The sequence below is a fragment of the Erpetoichthys calabaricus genome, chromosome 3 (genome assembly GCF_900747795.2).
Source record: "Erpetoichthys calabaricus chromosome 3, fErpCal1.3, whole genome shotgun sequence".
In the NCBI taxonomy this organism is placed as follows: Eukaryota; Metazoa; Chordata; class Cladistia; order Polypteriformes; family Polypteridae; genus Erpetoichthys; species Erpetoichthys calabaricus.
The window spans coordinates 95659498-95682766 of NC_041396.2; the positions used below are offsets into that span (position 1 = coordinate 95659498).

A 23269-nucleotide genomic window follows, 5' to 3' on the forward strand; every position below is an offset into this window, starting at 1 on the left:
AAACAGACATGGGCTATTGCAATAGGTGCTTCACAAAACACAACTAAAAAACAGGAGGTGCTATAAGAGAGAGACAGAAAACAAAGGCAGAACATGACAGGTGATCTAAAAGAAAATAATGTGAAATGCTAGGAAAAGAAACTGGGGTATAAGAAGCTAAGAGATGAGAGTGTGCAAATAAGAAGCTGAATAAAGCAAAGAAAGAAGCATGTTGGAAAACAAAGACCGGTTTAGTAGGTGTGAATAGATTAATAAAATGCTGAAGAGAGCATCATGACTGACATAACTGAATTAAGGATACCTGAACAAGTAAATGGAGAAGTAGGTAGAAAAAAAATTAATGACGAAGTTAAATGGTGAAAAAATAGAATGGCAGAGCTGTAAGTTTTCAAAAGTCAAAGTTGCAAAAAGTATTTAAAAGATGAAGTTAGGTTAAGCAGTGGTGCAAACTGAAGTGGTATTGTAAACTGTGAAGGTAGAGAAAGGTCTTAGATTTGAAAAATTGACAGACCTGTGCAACATGATTGTAGAAGAAGGAAGGATTCTTGAACATTGGAAAAGAAGTGTGTTCATTCCATTATATAAAGGAAAGGGTGATCCACTAGAGTGTATATCATATTCAGCAATTAAACATTTGGTGCAAGTAAGGAAAGTGGCTGAGAGAATGCCACAGAAAGGAATCAGTGATCAAATAAAACTTAGTGGACTGGAACCCTATCTAGGACTGTTTCCTACCCTTCTCCTACTGCTGCCAGCAGGAGATTTGAATCGCCAGCAAAACTTCACCACCAATTTTTATTATAATGACCCCAGTTCTGAATGAAAATCACTCCTGGATCACTCCTGATCTGAATGAAAATCATTCCTGAAAATCAGTTATGAATAAAATCACAGCTGGACTCATGGACATCTGTGGATGGATGGCTGCTAATTTCCGATAACTAAACAAAAACGAAATATAACCTTTACTTCAGTTCAAGAAACCTAAATGAATCTTTCTCTGCCTTGGATCATGCTAATTTATCCCTTCATCTTATCTTACCTGTTTGAAGCTAAACATAATAACAGTTTTGAATCCAACTAAGTTTTATTCTATACTTAACAGAGGTAATAGGAGTGTTGTATGATAAACAGGTAGAAAGGAGACAACGGTAGAAATCTGTCAACCAGAAGAAAGTTTTGTTTATCATTTTTGCTGTAGTTTAGCATATCAGGAAGCTATAATCATTACTTGCCGCAAAAGTGACACACATCTGGCAGTGGTGTGGTAGGGAATAGGCTTTCTGTTTCCTTCTGAAACAAGCTAGAATATGGCAGTACAACTGTGGAGATGGTAAAAGGAGGTGAAGAATGAACAGTTGGTATTCTTTGTGAAAAAAGAAGGATCAACAAAACGTGGTATGTGATTAAGAATGGGATACCCTTTATTAAAAAAATACACGATTTGAACAGAGCTATACTGAAATGTGTATGTACTAAATCACTTAAACATACTCACACATATTGTATATCACTACCCAAATGCAAATTACTGCCTCAGTCTCTTCCAGACAATTATCACTTATAAATCACTTTAAATTTTTCAATACGTTATAAGAAAAATACAATAATCTGAAAACTATCGGTGCTCCAGTTATTTCATTTATCTAAAAAAAGTATATAAACACACTCAAAATTGCACTGCAGTGTTTTCGCACACTTGGAATACAAAGTGCACCACCAACATCAATCATCATCAACATCATCACTTGGGAAAAGGAGAATACACAAGGTGGCACATTGTATATGAAGTGAGCTGCGTGTAGCAAAACATACATGTGGCTCACTTGCAGTGCTTCGACAGACCCAACAATGTATGCAAATATAAGAATGAACTGATGGCTTTCTTTGTGAACGTGAAAGGACTGATGGAGAGTAATACTTGACCACAAATGAAGTGCCACTTAGGAAAAAATTAAGATTTGTGTACAGCTATATCAAAACACTACTTACCCCTAGTAGTAGTAGATAGATAGATAGATAGATAGATAGATAGATAGATAGATAGATAGATAGATAGATAGATAGATAGATAGATAGATAGATAGATAGATAGATAGATAGATACTTTATTAATCCCAAGGGGAAATTCACAATAATACAATTCAATAATACTAGTAGTATTATTATTATTAATACTAGTAGTATTATTCACAACTCAATAATACTAGTAGTAGTAGTACAAAATAATTGAAAAGTGCCATCCTAACTGCTCACATAATACATTAAAAACATATTAGCTGGGTTACTATAAATCTCTTTTCAGTAACTTTACAGTAGCAAAAGTGACAAAAGCTTAAATTTTGGTCTAAAGAAACAACCACACTACCTCTCCGCAAGCTTAATTCTCCAACACATAATTGACTTCAAACCTCTATAACTAACCTAAAAACTTTAAGTGAAATATTCCAACAATCTATCACTTCTGCTGGCAAGAGTACAATTCAATAATAGTTTTTAACAAATGCAACCACTTTAGCTGTCCAATGGCAGCAAAACCATTCAGTTACTTATGTACAGTGTATGTTTGTTTATTAACAGGAATGGATCCCCATCAGTATTAAATAGGAAAATGAGGCATGTCAATTTGTAGCCAAAAAGCATACCCGGTGCTTCTCAAACTACTCTTCTTGTTGCAATATCTTATACTCAACACTATGTGCAATCATTTTTCATTTTTTTAGAATTTAAAGCAAATATTAACAACAGATAATTGATTTTTAGATCTTCTGATTCGATCCCATCAGTCAACATGGCAGAAATCTTCAAATATCCATAGCTGCAACTGCTTGATTCTTGGAAAACACTAATGTACATGTGTGGATCCTGTTCCATAGAACTCTCTTTCTAAACATAACCATTAGGTTATCTGTTCCTAATATTCAGATCATACATCTCTCTTAAATTTAAATATGCTATTCCCTTATATCATTATTTTCCAGACTAAATAGAAAGTTTGGTTCTTTCTAGCAACCTTCTATCATGTATTTTTAATTGACTGCATTTTATTGATTCCGGTATACCTGCATGTAATTTCCACATTTTAACAATTTTTTGCCAATATTTTTTTGATTTTAAATTGTATCGTTATAAATCTTGTTCTCCCAAATTGTTGTTTACTATGTACCTGTTACTTATGGTGGTGTATACTATTAAAAGTACAGAGTAAAATCATTTTTCATTAGTAGATGTGGTTATCTTTTAAAATTTAAATATAATTTCAATCAATACAAAGGCTTGCAAGTCTTTGTCTGTAATTAGGCCTTTCCATTAAATCACTTACTATCAATTTCTCTCATTTTATCAATTTACTTTAAATTGTAAAGAGCACTGCATTTAAAGGTTGTCTGTCTGAATCACAAAGCACAACTCATTGCAGAGATACTTTTTAATGAGTGCAAAATTCTCTGTAAAATGCTTACTCAGGGCTCTAACATAGTTCTTCAAATCTGTGAAACGTCTCCTGCATGACTAGTGAATTTCATGCACAATCACAAGGACACAATGAGCTTTACAAAGCAAACAAAATTACAATGTGACATGAAATATATTAACCAAAATGTACACTAAAATCTCAAAAACAAACAGGAAAACAGATTAAAAATGTTGCATGAAGTCAGCAAGCATACCTATCAGATTTTAATATCAAAGATCATCATAAAAAAACGTTCTACACAGTTACCATATGAAATTAAATACACAACACATGACCTCATTCTGGTTTTATAATGGTATATCTATGATACCAGCAATTCTTTGCATTTAGCATCCAATAGCAAGCCATCTTAGTCTGCACATTCACATCACTAGACATGAGCATGGGAAGCAGAATAACTGAATATGAAACAATACAAATAACTGTACAATTACCTGAACCAATGTTCCTCTTAAAACTGAAAATGGAAAAAGTGGGTTCTCGCCACTACACAGGACAGGGCATGAAAAGATGCAACCAGTATAACCCATTATCTCTAAAAAAGTAATACCCAAAAATCAAATATGGATCTCAAATGTTTTCAAATTGAAAAATCAGTTACAGCGGGATATAGACATTGAAACACTATTTCCAGAATAGCAATTCATTCATTTTAACACTGAAAAAGAAGGAATCAGACTTCTAATGTTGCACATTTGCCTATCCCTGAGTGAAACTCTGCACATTTCATTCCTATTTAAGTCACTATCACATTCTGCCCATACTCCTCTGCTCATAGCTTGACATAAAATTTTCTCTTTGATAGACAACCCAATTCAAATGTCAGAACATAGGACAGCTCCTTGAACATTTTCCAAATACACACCTAAATCAGTACTGAAAACTTAACAAAACATAAAACCATCGCTATTTTTCTTAAAAATAGCTAAATTTGTAACACGTAAGTTTACACTTACTAATTCAGACTTTTCTTCTTCACAAAAAACAAATATTAAAATTAAATTAACAAAACAGAAGCCAAGAACCAGAACCAATAATTTAAATACATTTCTGGGTGGCCCGACAGCTTCACATTTAATAGCATGTTTTTTTTTCTTACCATTGTCCATCCAATGTAAAATCCAACTTTTCTAATTTATGAATGTTGGGAGATGGAGACTTACCCCAGCAGTATCAGAACAGGGCAAAGACCAGCTTGGGAAGGGAAACCAGTCCATAAAAGGACACACTCCTGTACACACCTATACTGCCCTTCTAAAATGGAAAAAAATCTATTCACTCTGATTCTGGACTAAAATTTGATAAAATGCTTAAAATATAGACATCATTTATACAATGTCATATGGCCTTTTCGTTTGTGCATTCAGGGGCTGGGGCTGCAGGACAAAGCTGGTACACATAGGCCAAAGGTTTTCACTGCAGTCAGCTAGACAAGCAAACCTGTGCTAGTGGTGTAAAACTCTTGCCTAATCATGTCATTTGTTTGCCTATCTCTGCATTTAAAATAAAACAGCGCTGTGAATTAGGCATTACCCAAAATATTAACGTTCACACTTGTTACTTCTGTGATCACGGTTTTATCAAGATCACGTTAGGACAATTCACATTTAGCTCATTTGTGAGGTTTTTTTTTTCTCTCAACAGTGTATATGGTACCTATCTTTTTAATGACTGTGTTAAAACTCCAGACAAACTCAAACTCACAGTTTCTATACATCTATCCTTTTCTTAACCCACTTTATATGGTGGCTTTGACATAAAGACTATACTAACAGCATTTTAAACAAGGAAGCAACAAGCTCTGGATGATACACCAGTGTAGGTAGTTTGGAAAAGAGCCTAGGATGGATTGATATATACAGTATTCACCTTTCTTGTAATATTTCGGCAATGTAGGTAGAATTCTTTTGTTACATTAAAGCAAAGTACATAGAATTGTTCAATTTATTTCAGCCCATAATTCATATACAAGTAACTAGTCTAGTTTCTACAACTTATAAAATAAGCTCAATAATTGAAAGGCAGGTTGATGTTTATGAGTGCTGAAAATTAAACTGTATCACTTTATCTCACTCAGTCAGAGAAACACGACTCGAGTCACACTGTGCTAACAGTGGATTGAGGGAAAAACAAAAAAAAAAAAATCACACTCAAAAAACAACAAAATTAAGCTAACCATGATACATGTTCTGACTGAAAAATGTACTGGAACAAGGAACTGCACCATTATAGGAGTGCTTATTTCTAAATTTTATTTAAAAGTTTAGTAAACAGCATCATTAGATAGATACCTTTTTTTTGTTCCTGGGATAAAAATGAATTGTTCTGATTAAAAACATCAGCCAAATGTTGGTTGCTTTTCACTACACCATGAGATTTTCAGGTTAGTTTAAAATGCAACACAAAAGTGTATTGCATTTTAATTAAAGTCTGTAGAATGCAGCCATTAGCTAAAAGCAAACTAAACATTCTGCATTTTTCTTAGTGGTTGCTTTTAGTGTATTGCACTTTGATTCAAGAGCATGCATTAATCATGCCAAACCTGAATGTAATTACATGATCAATCACCATCAAAAGATGGGGCAAGGGGCATCAACAGTTGGAGTAAGAAGTGTTCCAATCACAACTGTGTTTGTCCAGCACTAAAAACAACTAATGAGGAATTGATAAGGCTAGCAATCTGCAATCTCATTGATAGGTGGAAGTTGGCTATGTAAATGATAGAATCATTCTCTTCTGTGTTGACTAGTTGCTGGAAAGGGCCAGTGTAAAAGAAGCAGCAACAGGAAAAGAAATTCGGACTGCTATGATAGCATCCTTAGAACACATTCAACAGCTAATATCCCGAACAGCTGCAGCATACAATTATGTAGATGAAAAACCAGGGTGCCTGTACACCAATATTCCCCCAAGTATGGTTTGTAAATACCTACAAAAGAGAATTTACAGTACTGGCTATTGCTAAACTACTTGACATACTGGTCAGGACAATCAGATGAAGAATGGATCAATATGAAATAAAACAAGCATAACACATTATTTAGACAACATATCAGTATTTCAGCAAGACTTAAAACATACTTCTCACCATTCTGGATAATCACTCCACATTGACAAAACTTACGCTTATCACCCAAACACAGAAACATTTAGAAGTAAAATGCCCGTCACCACAACTGTTTACACCCCTTGCCACTGACTGATCATTAGATTACATTTACTTTTAGAATGATTAACTTGTCTGCGGTGGGTTGGCACTCTGCCCGGGATTTGTTCCTGCCTTGTGCCCTGTGTTGGCTGGGATTGGCTCCAGCAGACCCCCGTGACCCTGTGTTAGGATATAGCGGGTTGGATAATGGATGGATGGATGATTAACTTGTGGTCATGAATTGAAATTCAATAAGCTAGGGGCAGCCCTAAGCAAAACGCAATATGTTTGCTTTTAGTTATGGCACAATCTATGGACATGAATTAATAAACAAAATGCCTTTGTATTGTATTTTAAACTAACACGAAAATTGTGGCTGTACTGAAAAGCAATTGATCATTAAGTTGAAGTTTTTAATTACTGCACTATAGCACAGTGCCAGAATTAAGTAAATGTCCATATGCATTGCAGTCTGATTAACACGTTGATTTGCATTGAAATTTGGCATGTATAATCTTCCATTTTTTACAACCGTACTGGCGTTGGTATAAAGGAGCCCCAGATGGGTTTTTGACGTGCCTCTGTCAAGTAATTCATTGTCTGAAAGTACTCAGTGGTACTGTGTCACTAAGAAAATGTGCAGTATTGTTCGTAATAGCTTTCAGTTTTGTTTTCATTCTGCCCTTCAATACTACCTCCAAGGGGTTGAAAGTGTGTTCCATAAGTGAGCCTGACTTTTTTATTAGCTTCTTGATTCGGTGGGCCTCTTTTGAAGTGACGTCACCGGCGCAATACCATAATAATAATAATAATAATAATAAATTTTATTTATATTGCACTTTATATTTTAGCAATCCAGCACAGAAAACCGCAATCACAGCGTTGCAGAATATGTACAGGATGTCGCTACCCTTAAAAGGGGTGCACTCTCCAATGGTAAAAGAACCTGCTCTGTCTTTACTTATATAGTTCCTCTTTGTTACAAAACCAGTCCAACCTGTCACTGACACAGACCACCGAGCACTCATGGCAATGCACCACCTTGATATTCACTCCCTGAGTGACCGGGCATAAAAGCTCTTTGGTATGGCGAAAGTCAATAACCAGTTGGTTTTGCTGATGTTAAGTTTCAAATATTTCTTTTTGAACCAAGAAACAAAGTCCTCCACCTGAGTCCTATACTCAGTCTCATTCCCTTTGCCAAAACACTACATCAGTGCAGAATCATCAGAAAATGTCTGCAACCAGTGACTAAAGGCAACATTTCCACGCGTAAGTGATTACTCTTTAACCCGCCAGATTCACACGACCTACTGCATCAATTATTTTTCATTCATAATAAAAATAAATTAGAACACGTTATATGGCCCTCCCCGTCCAGTAAACGAACGCAGGGGAATGCCCACGGGGTCACATGTACGAGCACCTCCAATTCAAAGTGCACTTCACCATCGCGATCCTCAATCTCGGTCCTCGGGCAACGCCCACTTTCCTACTGGAAATCCTTCGCTGCAGACACTGGACTCATGCTTACGTAACCCGTCGGATAAGTTACTACAGTTTGCATGGCGCTAGACTGCACGTCAATCACAAGCGCGCACTCGTCATCTCCACCTACCCACAGCCACTCCACCCCTTCGTAGCCACGCCCCACGTCGTTGCTTTGTCATCTGATCGCGCGCTGCAGGCAGGCTGGCTGGCCTCAGATCTGGAAGCCAGTCGGGTTGCTTCGCTGCAAATCAAGTGAAGTTACGCCCTCTCTAAAAGCTGCGAAGAGTGCATGCTTTTTTTTCCCCCCTGAATGTTTGAGCTGACTGAGCGTTTTCACCCGGGGCTCACTGCGTCAATATTTTGTAAGCGTTTTGCTTTTCGTTCCGAGTTTACTTTACGCAGCCTAAGAGAAACTTCATGTATTTTGAAGCCTAGCATTTTTTGTCACATGGTGATTACTTTCCACCAAAATTTGAGCACCGATGGAGTGAGAAAAGGCAATACTTCGAAACAAGCTCCGAAATGCATCCTTATTTAGTGTACTGCATATGAATACAATTTCAAGCCTATACGAAACAGGTTGACGTAACGACAAGCCTTACTAAAATGCCTGGAATGTACTGGAATAAAATTCCCAGCGGTGAATTAATAATAGTCGAATTTCCGGATCACGTCAAATTCATTTCAGTTCGTTTTAATGAAAAGGAAATTACAAAATCGTAACGCCTCTCGCTGAAAAGTGACATTCGTATATAAATACGAATTGTGAAAGTTACAAATGAATGGTGATGTGCAGCAGCCTTAACGCTTCCTGCACAGTCACTGTTTCAATAAAACAGGTGAAACAAACAAGTTGCAATCGAAACTGCGAACATAACAAGCATATTGGGACCAAGTCTAGTCGCAAACGTGCTTCAAGTACATTTCTCCCTTTCAGTTTCCAAAGCACGCACAGAGATGCCTCACTCGCCCTTCTGCTCAGCCCCACACGTGTTCATCTCTTGTACGTAGCTGCAGAAATTTTATCGCCATACGGTTTTCTGCCGTGAATGATGTCTACTTGCTTAACTTGCAGCATCGTGCCATGTTGAAATGTCTGACAAGCAATACAATGTGTCTTAGAAAGCCTTTGATGCTTTGCGGGTTCTTCTTGCGGGGGGAAAAACATTTAAGAAACAAGTTCAAAACACCTGCCGCTTGAAAACAGAATTGATGCGACTGCAGTGCATGCTAAATTGAAAACTAACAGCAAATCCAGCAGTTCCACACAGCAGTTTAGGCTTTCTGATTACCACCAGATCTTAAGAGATTCCCCCCCCCCCCTACGATTTCTCCGCAGTCATTTGCGCATTTTCATCCGATCAGTAAGTGACAGTTTTTCGCTGCATAATGCACATGAAAATTCACTCACCATATGCCCTCCGTCAGAGCCAGGCTTTTGTCGGAGGTGTTACCAATACAACTTCACTTCTGTAGAGATGACAGTTCGTCTCCCGAGTGTCGCTCCACAAGCATGTATAAGAAAAATGACAATCCGCTTGCAACATATGCTTCGCTGTCAAGAGGCGTGTTCGTTCTAACACTCCTCACGCACTAAAGAAAAGTCTACCCAGAAAATTATTAATGCAAAACAAAGCTAATATTTTCAAAAATACTTCTACAATGATTTTCGTTCGTCCGCCATTTTCATCCTCCGCACAAACAACAAACACAAACAACGCGGGGACGCGCACGCAGACGCGTCCACGCACGCGCGCTCTAAGTCCAAAGTTGGCATTTCCGGCTCCCGAGTACGACCTACATTTTTGATGTGAGAGGCGTGCATTGAGATCTGCTTGCCTACTCGAATGTTTGCTTTAATTTTTCAGATCGTGTGGCCCTGAACTGTGGCAGTTCCCATTTTTTTAAAACATAATTATTACAGGAAGTATACTTTTTCCTTACAGTTACAATTTTACACTACACTGAGTTTGCGTATGATAAGCTACAAAAAAAAATATTACGTATATTGAGCGCTTTGAGTAGTGAGAAAAGTGCTATATAAATGCAAAGAATTATGATTATTATTATATATGTAAATGCAGTGTAATTAAACACGTTCTTTGGCAACTAAAATGTAAATAGTGTTTAGTCTTATTTATTTTTATCTACGCAGTATCTGTTTTATTCCACTTTTTAATATGCTCATAACTAGTTTTGTGTGTTGGAAAGTGAAAGAACAGTTATAGAGCTTTTTTTGAATTATTTTACCAATTCATTATGAATGTTGCCCAGTATAATGTAGTTGTAGGTGCTGAACGTGTTTTATACAATGAACGGCAGCGAGAAATGCTGTAGAGTTTAGAACATGTGTAACTTGCACAATTAATTTGTATTTCTCATATACAGTGCACTATACTGTTTTTTCCACTTATACCAGAAAATAGAAGAACTAAGCAAAGGCCATTCCTTTACTTTTTCCTTTAAAAATCCTGGAACCCCTTTTTAAATATTATAGGCTGTACAGGGCTGTATTGACAAAATGGTAACTGTTTAATGCGGTTTAAGCCGAAGTTATTATGTAAGCATCTTAACTGTAGTTTTAATATGGCTTTCATTGACTAATGTGGGCACTTTTTAAGAGAGCTTTTCAGGTCAGTTTTTTGCTTTGGGCAGTACTCACCTTTTTGCACAAAATAAAGTTTCAAGTGTATTTAGATTAATGAGAACCTAGAACAAGTGTAAGGAATGATGCAACAACTGGAATAATTTGCAACACAATAATTGATGCTGTATCCACCATTTTAATTAAGAAGGCAAATATGTATCATTTACATTTAATATAAATAATGTACAGGTTACATTTTCTTTACTATTCTTGCACACATTGGAAAAATGTCTAGATATGGAGTGTAGATGTGCTGTTTGTGGGAAAAAAAGTATACTATGTTTAAAAGATGCTCATCCAATTCAAGAAAATTTTTTGTGTTTTATACAAATTAGACTATCAAGAAGACATGATTAAGGTCCAAGAGAGGTCATAATTTTGAAAAGTCAGTATATGTTAAGCAAAAGAAGAGCAGTTACAGAAGTAAATGTGCATGGGACTAAAGAGCAGTAATCTGCTAATGGTAAAAGAGCAGTAATCTGCTCTTTTACAACTGGTGCTCTAGAGTTGATTTTCTTCCACTGGGTTAGGGAAATGTGCTAATGAGAACCTCAGTCCCTTCACCAATATGGCTGTAACAGAATAAAAAACTATACATGTTGCACTTGAATATTAGGTGACAAAATGTACATGACATTATGTGACACGTTAATGAGGCATTCAGAATATTGGGGTGAAAACATTGCCTCAATGTTAATGGACATCATGATGGAAAGCTGAAAATTAAAATGCCTCATTATGCTGCAGGACTGCGCAGTGGTTTAATTAGCACCTCTGTCTCATGGATCCAACGTTTTGGATTTGAATCCTATATGCAGTCAATGTCCATTTGGCCTATTCATTTGTACGTTTTTTTGTGTCAATATAGATTTTCTTCCAGGTACTCTGGCTTTCCTCCTACATCCTCAAAGATGTGCATTTTAGTTTAAACTGCATTTCTAAATTGGCAGTGAGTAAGTATGCATCATTGGGCCATGTGATAGACTGGTGCCCTTGTTTACCACTTTATAGTCAGTGTTTCTGGGATAGGCTATAGCTTCCACAACTATGAATTGTAACCTATACATGTATGTTTTTATGTATGGTAAAAGAACAGAAGGGAAATACATTTTTTAAATTCCTGCTTACTTTAAATGCTCTGTGTGGTTAAAGTTTCAATAAATGCTTAATCCACCATAGGGCAGAAATGCATCTATGCACCAGGACTTTCAAAGTGACGCCTGACTTAAGTCACATGCCTTGAAATGCCTTTCATCATATGGCCCAATGGGCTATTGCAAATAAGCTGAACACAATATTCCTGTTTAGGAATGGGGTGAAAGCCTACAGGCATATAAAAATTATATCTAGAGCGGAGCTGACAAAACTGGATGTCAGGCAGTAGTGTATTTTGAATGTTTTGTTGTAGTTAGATGGAAAAGACACCCTTCCTGATTAAAAGGAATTAAATCCTGTTTGGTCAAGCTCAATTCTGCTGTGGAGTTTTATTTATTTACTTAATTTGTATTTTGTCTATTACTCTTCCTCAACTTGTGTGTGGCTTTACATGTTGCCTCCTTTTGAAGAAAATTTGATTGTGTAAGTTGTCTGTAACTAAGTCATTAAAATGTTGTGCCTGTAAGAACAAGTGATATACAGCATGCAGTAGTGAAAAACTACACTGCATGTAAAGGTGTGTGTTCTTCAGTATATTTGTATTAATGGATATTTGATATTCATTTTAGCAATATTGATAGATAAAAGCTGTTTCATTTATCAAGTAACATTTAATGATGTTGCCTGCAATCATTTTTTAACAAAAAAGTCAGAAATCCAATTATTAGCTGTGGAAAAACAAGTACACTCTTTCCTTCAAAAGTTAATGTTGCCCCCTTTGACAGTAGGTGTTTTACTGTAATTGTCTTTAAGTCTTTTTTATCATCTTGGAACCATTTTTGCTCACTCCTCTTTATAAAACTCCTTCAGCTGAGTGATGTTTGAGGTCTTTCTTGCATGTAGTGCTCACTTCAAGTCCTCCCACAGCATTTCTGTAAAGATAAGAGTGACTCTTTGACTTGGCTATTCCATAAACCTCAACTGTACAATAAGTATATACAGTATAGAGTATTTTGCAATAGTATTCAGATTTTTCCTGCAGTGCCAAATTGCATACACATTTGTTAACATAATATTTAATTTAATATTTTTTAATTATATAAATATAAATTTGTAAGTATAAGTTAATTATAGAAAATGTCCATAAAATCTAAAGAAAAGAATAAAATATTTAAACTGGTACAGTCAGTGCTATGTGAGCCTTTGTAAGACATCGTAAAATACAGTTCTTTTTGTCTAACTTTCCACCAACTTTGTATGGTGCCTTTTGCCTTTCCCTCAACTGGATTTGTTCATGCTGTGGGAAACTACATGTAATTATGTAAAGACTGCAGATAGATAGATAGATAGATAGATAGATAGATAGATAGATAGATAGATAGATAGATAGATAGATAGATAGATAGATAGATAGATAGATAGATAGATAGATAGATAGATAGATAGATAGGCAGGAAGGAAGGAGGAAGGGAAAACAAGGCCAGGTTAGAGCACATAAAAGAAAAGAAAATGGATCTAAAAGCCTTCGCCCCAACAGTCTGCTTGGAAGTCTTTAGCTAATTTGACAAGTACAGAGCTGTGGTATTGTATGAAGAAGCCGGGAGTGGCTGAGAAGTATGTAAGAGTTGTACAGTATATGTATTAGGGAAGTGTGACAGTAGTGAGGTCTGCAGTAGGAGTGACAGATGCATTCAAGTTGGAGGTGAGATTACATCAGGGATCGGTTCTGAGCCCTTTCTTATTTGCAATGGTGATGGACAGGTTGACAGACGAGATTAAACAGGAGTCCCCGTGGACTATGATGTTTGCTGATGACATTGTGATCTGTAATGATAGTAGGGAGCAGGTTGAGGAGACCCTGGAGAGGTGGAGATATGCTCTAGAGAGGAGAGGAATGAAGGTCAGTAGGAACAAGACAGAATACATGTGTGAGGATGCAGGGAGTAGAGCTGGCGAAGGTGGATGAGTTTAAATACTTGGTATCAACAGTACAGAGTAATGGGGATTGTGGAAGAGAGGTGAAAAAGAGAGTGCAGGCAGCGTGGAATGGGTGGAGAAGAGTGTCAGGAGTAATTTGTGACAGACGGGTATCAGCAAGAGTGAAAGGGAAGGTCTACGGGACGGTAGTGAAACCAGATATGTTATATGGGTTGGAGAGGGTGGCACTGACCAGAAAGCATAAGACAGAGCTGGAGGTAGCAGAGTTAAAGATGCTAAGATTTGCACTGGGTGTGACGAGGATGGATAGGATTAGAAATAAGTACATTAGAGGGTCAGCTCAAGTTGGACGGTTGGGAGACAAAGTCAGAGAGGCGACTATTGCGTTAGTTTGGACATGTGCAGAGGAGAGATGCTGGGTATATTGGGAGAAGGATGCTAAGGATAGAGCTGCCAGGGAAGAGGAAAAGAGGAAGGCCTAAGCGAAGGTTTATAGATGTGGTGAAAGAGGATATGCAGGTGATGGGTGTAACAGAGCAAGATGCAGAGGACAGAAAGATATGGAAGAACGGGGCAGCCGAAAGAAGAAGAAGAAGATTTCATTTCTGTTGTTTTGAAGAGATTAGTGAGTTTCACTGACAGTGTCCTGTTAAAAATGTGTTCAGGTTTTTTAAGGAAAGTTAAAATCAGTTCCAACTTTTCAAACAAAATCTATGCAAGCACAAGCAGTTGCTACATTTTCAGATAAAGTGCAATTCAATGATCACCAATAATATGTAGTGAAATTATACATAGTGTAAAGAGGAAAATCATGAAAACTGGATTAAGACTGTTTGACTGTTTGTTTTGTAATTTCTGATTCAGACTATGTGAATAAAGGAGAAAAAGCAATAACTCACATCTATCTAAATTGGATCAGATAGATAGATAGATAGATAGATAGATAGATAGATAGATAGATAGATAGATAGATAGATAGATAGATAGATAGATAGATAGATAGATAGATAGATAGATAGATAGATAGATAGATAGATAGATAGATACTTTATTAATCCCAAGGGGAAATTCACATACTCCAGCAGCAGCATGCTGATAAAGAAAATATTAAATTAAAGAATGATAAAAATGCAGGTATACAGACAGACAATAACTTTGAATAATGTTAACGTTTACCCCCCCCGGGTGGAATTGAAGATCAGGATCAGGAGAAAAGCACACAATACTGAATGCAAAAAATTGTAATGAACTCAGATAAACTTACTGAGTTCATATGCAAATAATACTAAAAGCCAGTAAACCAATAATGATAATGAAAAAGATACGGTTCAGTCTAGCTCTCCTTCGAGGACTGGCAGGAGATAGGGAGAGGCATTGCAAATCTGTACCCAGCAGCATCTTTGAACAGGAACAAGAGAAATAAATAGAAGAATGAGTAAGGGAAAGGCCCACCCTAGGCAAAAACAAAACCAGCTCAGTAAGTATATATACTGTATTTTATATCATCTATAAAATCCTGAAAGAAATGAGCTGACATGTAAATAAAATCTAAAAGTGGCATAAATAAAAATAAGACATGTTATAAACTACAAATAGAACAGACCCAATTCTAAAAGAATTACATTTGATAACAAATACAAAATTAAGGGATAGGATATATTATTAAGAACTACAGTTAAGAATTAAGAGATTATAACAGATGGTAGCCTTGCACCCAGTCTAAGGTTGGTTCCCACTTTTCACTCAAGGCTGCCAAGTCACTAATTCCCCACAATCCTGAAATGGATAAGCATGACTAGAACATGGATAAATGGAGTTTTGATGTAATCATACTAGAAAAATTGGCCATTTTGAATCTAGAGCTAAAGGGCAATTAAATATACTGTATGTATAGTAATATATACTATAATAATAAAAATAATAGGTTTAAGCTATTACAAAGATTAAATTTTCAAATTTAATGAAGTATGAATAAATACTAGGAGCTGATAAAGAACTGAAATATTAGGAAAATGTACTGAGTAATATAAACAGTGGATTAACTTAATGGGTTGTTATTTTTATTGAATGAGATGGTCTATTAAAATATAAAAATAAATGTTATTTCAAGCAGAAAAAGGAAAGAAATAAAATGTATGTAAGAAATTAAACCTTTCAAAACCCAGAAAAAAAATAATTAAAAAGTAAGTAAAGTTTAGAAATTAAGGAATGAGACATCTGCGGTGGGTTGGCACCCTGCCTGGGATTGGTTCCTGCCTTGTGCCCTGTGTTGGCTGGGATTGGCTCCAGCAGACCCCCGTGACCCTGTGTTCGGATTCAGCGGGTTGGAAAATGGATGGATGGATGGAATGAGACATGGTAGAGCATATTTGCTAAGTTAAAAACATAGTACTGAACTGTATATAAAAAAGAAAGGCTGGATGGAAAAAGACTAAGGGAAATGAAACATTCTTCCACACATGTATTGTCACACTCATTCGACACAGATCAGAAAGGGCTGAAGACTTTCTTGGCAGCCTTGACATGAGGTAGTATCCAACCCTGGATGAGACCCCAATGAAAACAAAAAATGAATTGTCAAACAAGTAATAGTAGCAAAATTTAAAAGGCTCAAGAAAGCAGACAATAATAAATAAAGGAAAGTAAAATTGCACTATATTTATAACAATGTTACTAAGGAAATAAATGTGAAAAGCCAAAAGAATTTCTAAAGAAAATTTAAATTAAAGTGAGGAAAATCTAAATAAAAAACTAAGGAGTAAAATAACCAAATCACAAATAAAAGAAGCTTTAAGAATGTTAAGCAACAATTTGCAAAAAAGAATAAGCCTCCCAGCAAAGTTTTCTATTAGCTTCTGAAATCTCATTAAATAAGACATTATAAAAGTTTTCATAGAAATTGTACAAGAAAATCTCAGAATTATCTGAAAATAGATAAATAAATGCACACAAAGAAGACAATATCAGCAAAGTAAAAGACGGAAGATCTTGCACTTCTAGATACATCTAGGGCAGTAAGAAGCCACTAAGAAAGGACATTTCAGTATATCAATATTTAGGGGTAACCCTCCTCCCACAATAGATAAACTAAATAGTCCCAAATTTCAATAATGCTTTGACAGATTTGACTGAAATGTGGTGACATTATAAAAAAAAAAACAAATGTTGTATTATTTGTTGATATTTATTTATATTATACTAATAACTTGCATTCACTGCCCTGAGATTGTGCCTTAGGCAAATAAAGAAAGTAGCAGAAGCGATTGAAAGGCCACGTGAATAGCATCATTAACCAACAGGGTGGAAAGTTTGGCAAAGCTCAAGGAAGATGCAAAGTTCAACAGTTAGCAAGCATAGTGTTTTTTACTGTTGACTACTGAGACTCTTAGATATGTAATAGCTCTCATCTTGGTTATCCATTCTGTTCCATCAAGCTCCAGCCTCCAGTCTCAGTGCTGAAATTTACAAGTTAGGCTGGCCCCAACCTTCAACTTCCTCTTCCCCCACACCGCTCTTTGATCTTAAATTGCGCAAAACCATAACACTTAGATCATCACACTTGAATTTCTAAATGGGAAACAACAGAAATTGTGTCATAATGCTCAAAGCTACTGCTCCTACTACTCACTCTTCACGTTAATACATCAGTGTAACTCATAGGGTACTGGCACTTATGTATTTCCCCTTCAAGCACTGCTTTTCTTATACATTCACATCTGTGGACTTCGAAGAGGGACTACTACAACTAACGAAAAAGACAAAAGGAAACCATGTACGTGAGTGAAAGACATTAAGTAATGAAAACAGTAAACATCTATTAATGATAATAATATAGTTTACATTATTCCTACTGATTACACATTTTGATACAAAAGAATACACTTTCCAGTAAAACTGTGTTTTTCTATGACCATTAACATAAGCTAAGTTGCTAGGAAAAACAGAAATTAATCTAATGCAGGAATGTTTCACTCATGGAAATGGACTCATGTATAGCATGTTCCAAGAGAACCAGTCAGTTCCAGTGAACAATACTATTATTATTACGAGGGCTGGCTCTATCATTTAGGTGAGCTAGACGGTGGCCTAGTGGGGCAAAATTTGTGAGGTAACATTTTTTTAAAACAATACTCACCCTGACTTACGAACACTTAATTCAGCTGTCCAACTCACATTAATCCTGTTATCTATCAACGGCTGACAGCCTGCATGTCTTACATTATTATAACATTGTAAACTTATTACTATTGTAACAGCCATCAGACTGAAGTACTTATTCATTAAGAGGGGTCAAGTATGTGCAGTATTACCACATGCGGTGCCACTTGGTTGACAAGGAACTTTCTAGAAGCATGCTGTCTTTTTCCACAGCTTTCATGATTAAACAGGAGTGCCAGACAGGTTTAGAGTGTCCAGCGTTTCTGGCAGCCTGTTTGATAGGGGTGCAGCCCTGATGATTCATGTATGGGAAAAGGAATGGTGGAGAGGTGGCCACAGATAACAGATGGCAATCATCTTTAGTGCATGTGTGCAATGGGGACGACACAAGGTGATATCCGACTTAGCTGCATATGTGTTGTTTTTATGGCATTTTCTGTGGCCACTAACACTGTGGAAGTTTGTATATTCACACTATAATTTTATTAACATGACTAATCTATCTATATACATACATATCCATCCATCTTTAGGGCAGCTTGAGTCTATTCCTATCAAGTATCAGGGTGTCAGTAAATTGAAAGGTGAACGAACACACACACACACACACACACACACACACACACACACACACACCACATTAGCATCGCCAATCCACCTAAATGATTCTGGACTATGGAAGGAAACCAGAGCAGAGACACCAGGAGAACATGCAAACTCCACACAGTGAGCACCTTCTTACTTGCGTGTTCTAATCAGCATGCGTCATATCAGTACTCTCTGGCGCCATTACTAGTGGGCACAACAACGTTCCCTTGAAATTTCTGTCTTCCACATCTGAAATAAGTGAACTTTTAGAAATAGGAAAATGTCGAGTAATGTGTGTGTGTCCAAATGATACATAAAATTCTCAGCAACCTAATTAGTGAACAAGCCAAAACAATTAATTTGAAGAAAATTATTACCAGGTTCAAAAAGATGAAATCAAGAAGAACAGTTTTAAATTTCAAGAATCTGTATTTTTATAATTGAAAAGAACTTAATACACATTAATTGCATTTTAAAACTAGTATTCTCTTTGTAAAACAAAGTTAGTAAGCAATTAACACTTTTATTAGTATGTTATACAATTTATTATGTTTATATATTATGTGTTTGCACATTTTGTAAATAAAATATACATTAATTTATCTAATATTTACCATAAACTGCTAGTTTTCTTTGACATCATTTACCAAGAAATGTGAAATTCATCAAAACAAATATATCTCTGTAATCCACAGAAAATGCAGAAGTAAGTGTGAGTCTGTGTATCAGTACATAATCCTTTTAAACTACCAGGTAATTCATAGAATGCTATATAGGCAATATTATACAATAAAATGGCCTGGAAAAGAGTGGAGGCATCCTGGAAATGAGTGTATGAGCAATGCTGAAAATGTGAACATTAAACTTCAAACTAAAATGAGTTATCTAGTCAATGGAATACTGACTGAATATCTCTATGTTGCTAGGGAGATAAGTTACATCATCCTGATTAATGTTTATTTAATTCAGGAACGGAAATGATTCACTCAGTACTAACATTCTAATTAATGACTCATTCTGACCCCAGAATGCGGTTGACTTAATCAAGGGAACATCAGAACAAACAAACTTCAATCAGCATGTTGGATTTGTGGACACAACAAGCTGGACTTGCTCTGTTTGAATATCTGTGCCTTTAAATGTAAACCAGCAGTATAATTGAGCAGATCTGACCATTTCTTACACTCACCTACAGCAGCAGCTCTCTTGTTCAAGTCAGGAGTTCTTATGTTCTTATGTTTAGGCGGGGTGTTGTTTGTTATAATATTATATATTTATATATTGTAGAAGACCAGCCCGGCTACAGACAGACACTAAGACACAATGTCCGAAAACACACCATGTTTTATTTTTCCTTGGCGTAGCACAATGCACACAGTGCACAAACCCCACAATAATGTTCGCTCCTTTTCTCTCAGCCCTCTCTCTTTCCTGCTGCCCCCCACTCCTCTTCTGCAAGCTCTGTCCTCTGCCTCCCAACTCCGGCTCTCAGAGTGGAGTGAGGCAGCCTCTTTTATACTGCACCTGGAAGTACTCCAGGTGCTCCTCGATCAAGTTCCAGCAGCACTTCTGGGTGTGGCGGAAGTGCTGCATGGTAATCCCACTCCTCTTCTGGCAGCACTTCTGGGTGTGGCGGAACTGCTGCAGACCACGGCTCTGGAACTGTCCAGGTGCCCCCTGGATTGAGTTTCTAAGCTCCAGTCCCATGGCCCGACCAGGCTAGGTCCCCGGCCGTCTATCACACACACACACACACACATATATATATTGTGAAGGATTGCCGGCTTTCTACTCCGGCCCTCACCCCCAGGCCGCCAGGAGGAGCTCTCCCGACAGCATGAACGTGCCCCGAATTCCAGCAGGGCATCATGGACTCTGTAGTTTATATGCACAGCCCTGCTGGATACCATGGGGGCCTCCAGGAGTCGCTGTAGGGAAGTTGTCGGACTCTTATGTGCCCTATAACCCGGAGGTGCGTCAAGATCACATGACAGGAAGAAACGACGTGCCTCCGGGGTGAAGAAGAGTTTTTATATGACCCGGAAGTGTTCCTAGTCACGTGGACAGAGAGGACGAAACACTTCCGGATCAGGACTATAAAAGGACTATGGGAAATCCCAGATGTTGAGCTGAGCTGGGAGGAAGGGTGGCAAAGTGTCTGGGAGTGTGGAGGATTGATTATTGATTATTGTGGTTTGTTATTGAGTACTGTGGAGAGGAGGGTGCTTTGTGCACTTATTTATAATAATAAATATTATATTTGGACTTTTAACCTGGTGTCTGACGTCTAGTCTGAGGGTTCAAGGGGTCACGGAGACCTCAATCTATCACAATATATAATATATTATATATATATATATATATATATATATTTCTTAAGCTTCTGTAAAATGTTAACTTCCATTTTGGACAATTAATTTTGGGCTATCTATCTATCTATCTATCTATCTATCTATCTATCTATCTATCTATCTATCTATCTATCTATCTATCTATCTATCTATCTATCTATCTATCTATCTATCTATCTTAGCAAAACAGGAGTAAGCCTACATTTCTGAAACTGTTATGTCATAGATTGGGTCATTTACAGTGTCAAAATGCTAGAGCTGGCCCTAATGATTAATAAGATAGATAGATAGATTAGATAGATAGATTGATAGATAGATAGATAGATAGATAGATAGATAATAGATAGATAGATAGATACTTTATTAATCCCAAGGGGAAATTCACATACTCCAGCAGTAGCTTACTGATAAAGAAATATTAAATTAAAGAGTGATAACAATGCAGGTATACAGACAGACAATAACTTTGAATAATGTTAACGTTTACCCCCCCCGGGGTGGTATTGAAGAGTCGCATAGTGTGGGGGAGGAACGATCTCCTCAGGTCTGTCAGTGGAGCAGGACAGTGACAGCAGTCTGTTGCTGAAGCTGCTCCTCTGTCTGGAGATGATACTGTTTAGTGGATGCAATGGATTCTCCATTATTGACAGGAGCCTGCTCAGTGCCCGTCACTCTGCCACGGATGTCAAACTGTCCAGCTCCGTGCCTACAATAAAGCCTGCCTTCCTCACCAGTTTGTCCAGGCGTGAGGCGTCCCATACTTGGAAGAGAATTAAAAGATTCATCAACTAAGAATATTTTTCAGATGACACTAAAAATATGATTTTATGAGGAAAAAAGGTAGAAACGTTGCAGAAATATAAGTAAGGAAACTAAGATAAGACTAAATTTTCAGTATTTCAGTATTTTCAGTGCATTTCAGTAACTCACCAGAAAACTAGCTACATACACCAAAGTTCAAAGTAAAGTAAAATTGCAATTCTTTAAAAATATCTGCTTTTACAGTATGCTAAATATGAGTTGTAACATTTCATTTGTGTGTGGTTATTTTGTTATTTCAGTATGGTTTGATTTTAGAATTTTTATATAATGGCTTTTAACTTTTTTTTTTGTAAAAGTAACTTTTATTTAAACATTACAAAATACAATTGGGGGCTCAGAGCTCAAATAGGAAAGCTGACATTTCAGTAATCAACATGTTCTGTAACTGAAATCTCAAGCAGGTAAAAATTACCTCATTTTAACATTAATATATATAAGGAAGTTTTAAAAGATTGTTGAATTTGGAACTAAATAAAATTCTGGGATGTACACAAAAAATGGCAGGAATTCTGGGAAAATAAACATAAAATTGTTAAAGTATGTTATTGCTTATTAAAATTTAGAAAATGTAGAATATATATTCTTATAAGAATATGTGAATATATGAAATGTGGGTTTGGGACTTTAAGATTAACATGTTTCATTTTTAACTAAAAGTAACTTAATGAAAGTCAACAAGACAATGGGAGCTTGTCAGCTGTTCCAAATTTTTGACTGAAGCAACATCTTACAGAAGGCAGTCTGCAAAACAATATGAATTCAAAGGATTTTGAAAGTATTTCAAGAGACAGAAACGACTGCTAGAGAGAAGACATCCTGGTGACATTTTGCCCATCCACTCCAAAGCATATCATACTTAGGTTAAGAAAACAAAGACTATAACAACCAAAGTTTCAGCCACCTGATATGAAGCTTGCTGTGTGATCATGACTTGAATCATTCAGATTGTATATTTTCATTTAACATTTACACCTGGTTTCTCCTTCAAATAAACATAAGTTATAGTTGAAACAGAGTTTGGGTATTAATTTGCTGAAATTGTCCTGTTGTTTACCGACATTTAGCAATGATTAATATGATTGTTAATGAAATTAACTTTGTCCATTTGGATTATGTTGTTTTAGGGGTACCCTTGGGTTCTGTTAATTTGTGTAACCCTTTCAAAGGTAGCCACCAGGATACAATAACCAGAAAGGAGTAGCACCTGGCTTTTGGCAGCAATCCCTTGTCCCTGTAAAGGGGTTGCTCTGTTTTGAAGCTAAGATCACCAGCCTAGGCTAGCAAGAGTGAAAGGGAAGGTCTACAGAATGGTAGTGAGACCAGCTATGTTACTACAGGTGCTGGTCATAAAATTAGAATATCATGACAAAGTTGATTTATTTCAGTAATTCCATTCAAAAAGTGAAACTTGCATATTAGATTCATTCATTACACACAGACTGATGTATTTCAAATGTTTATTTCTTTTAATTTTGATGATTATAACTGACAACTAATGAAAGTCCCAAATTCAGTATCTTGGAAAATTAGAATATTGTGAAAAGGTTCAATGTTGA

At 36.5% G+C, this 23269-nt stretch overlaps 1 protein-coding gene across 1 annotated transcript in view; it reads right to left on the reverse strand.

The window, feature by feature from the left end:
• The window catches only part of ncoa1 (nuclear receptor coactivator 1), a 222210-nt gene extending 212383 nt beyond the window's left edge, over positions 1–9827 (reverse strand). Inside the window, exon 1 of the mRNA XM_028797185.2 lies at positions 9526–9827. The gene's annotated coding sequence lies outside the window, so the exon portion shown is untranslated. The remainder of the gene's footprint in view (positions 1–9525) is intronic.
• Positions 9828–23269: the final 13442 nt, after the last annotated feature.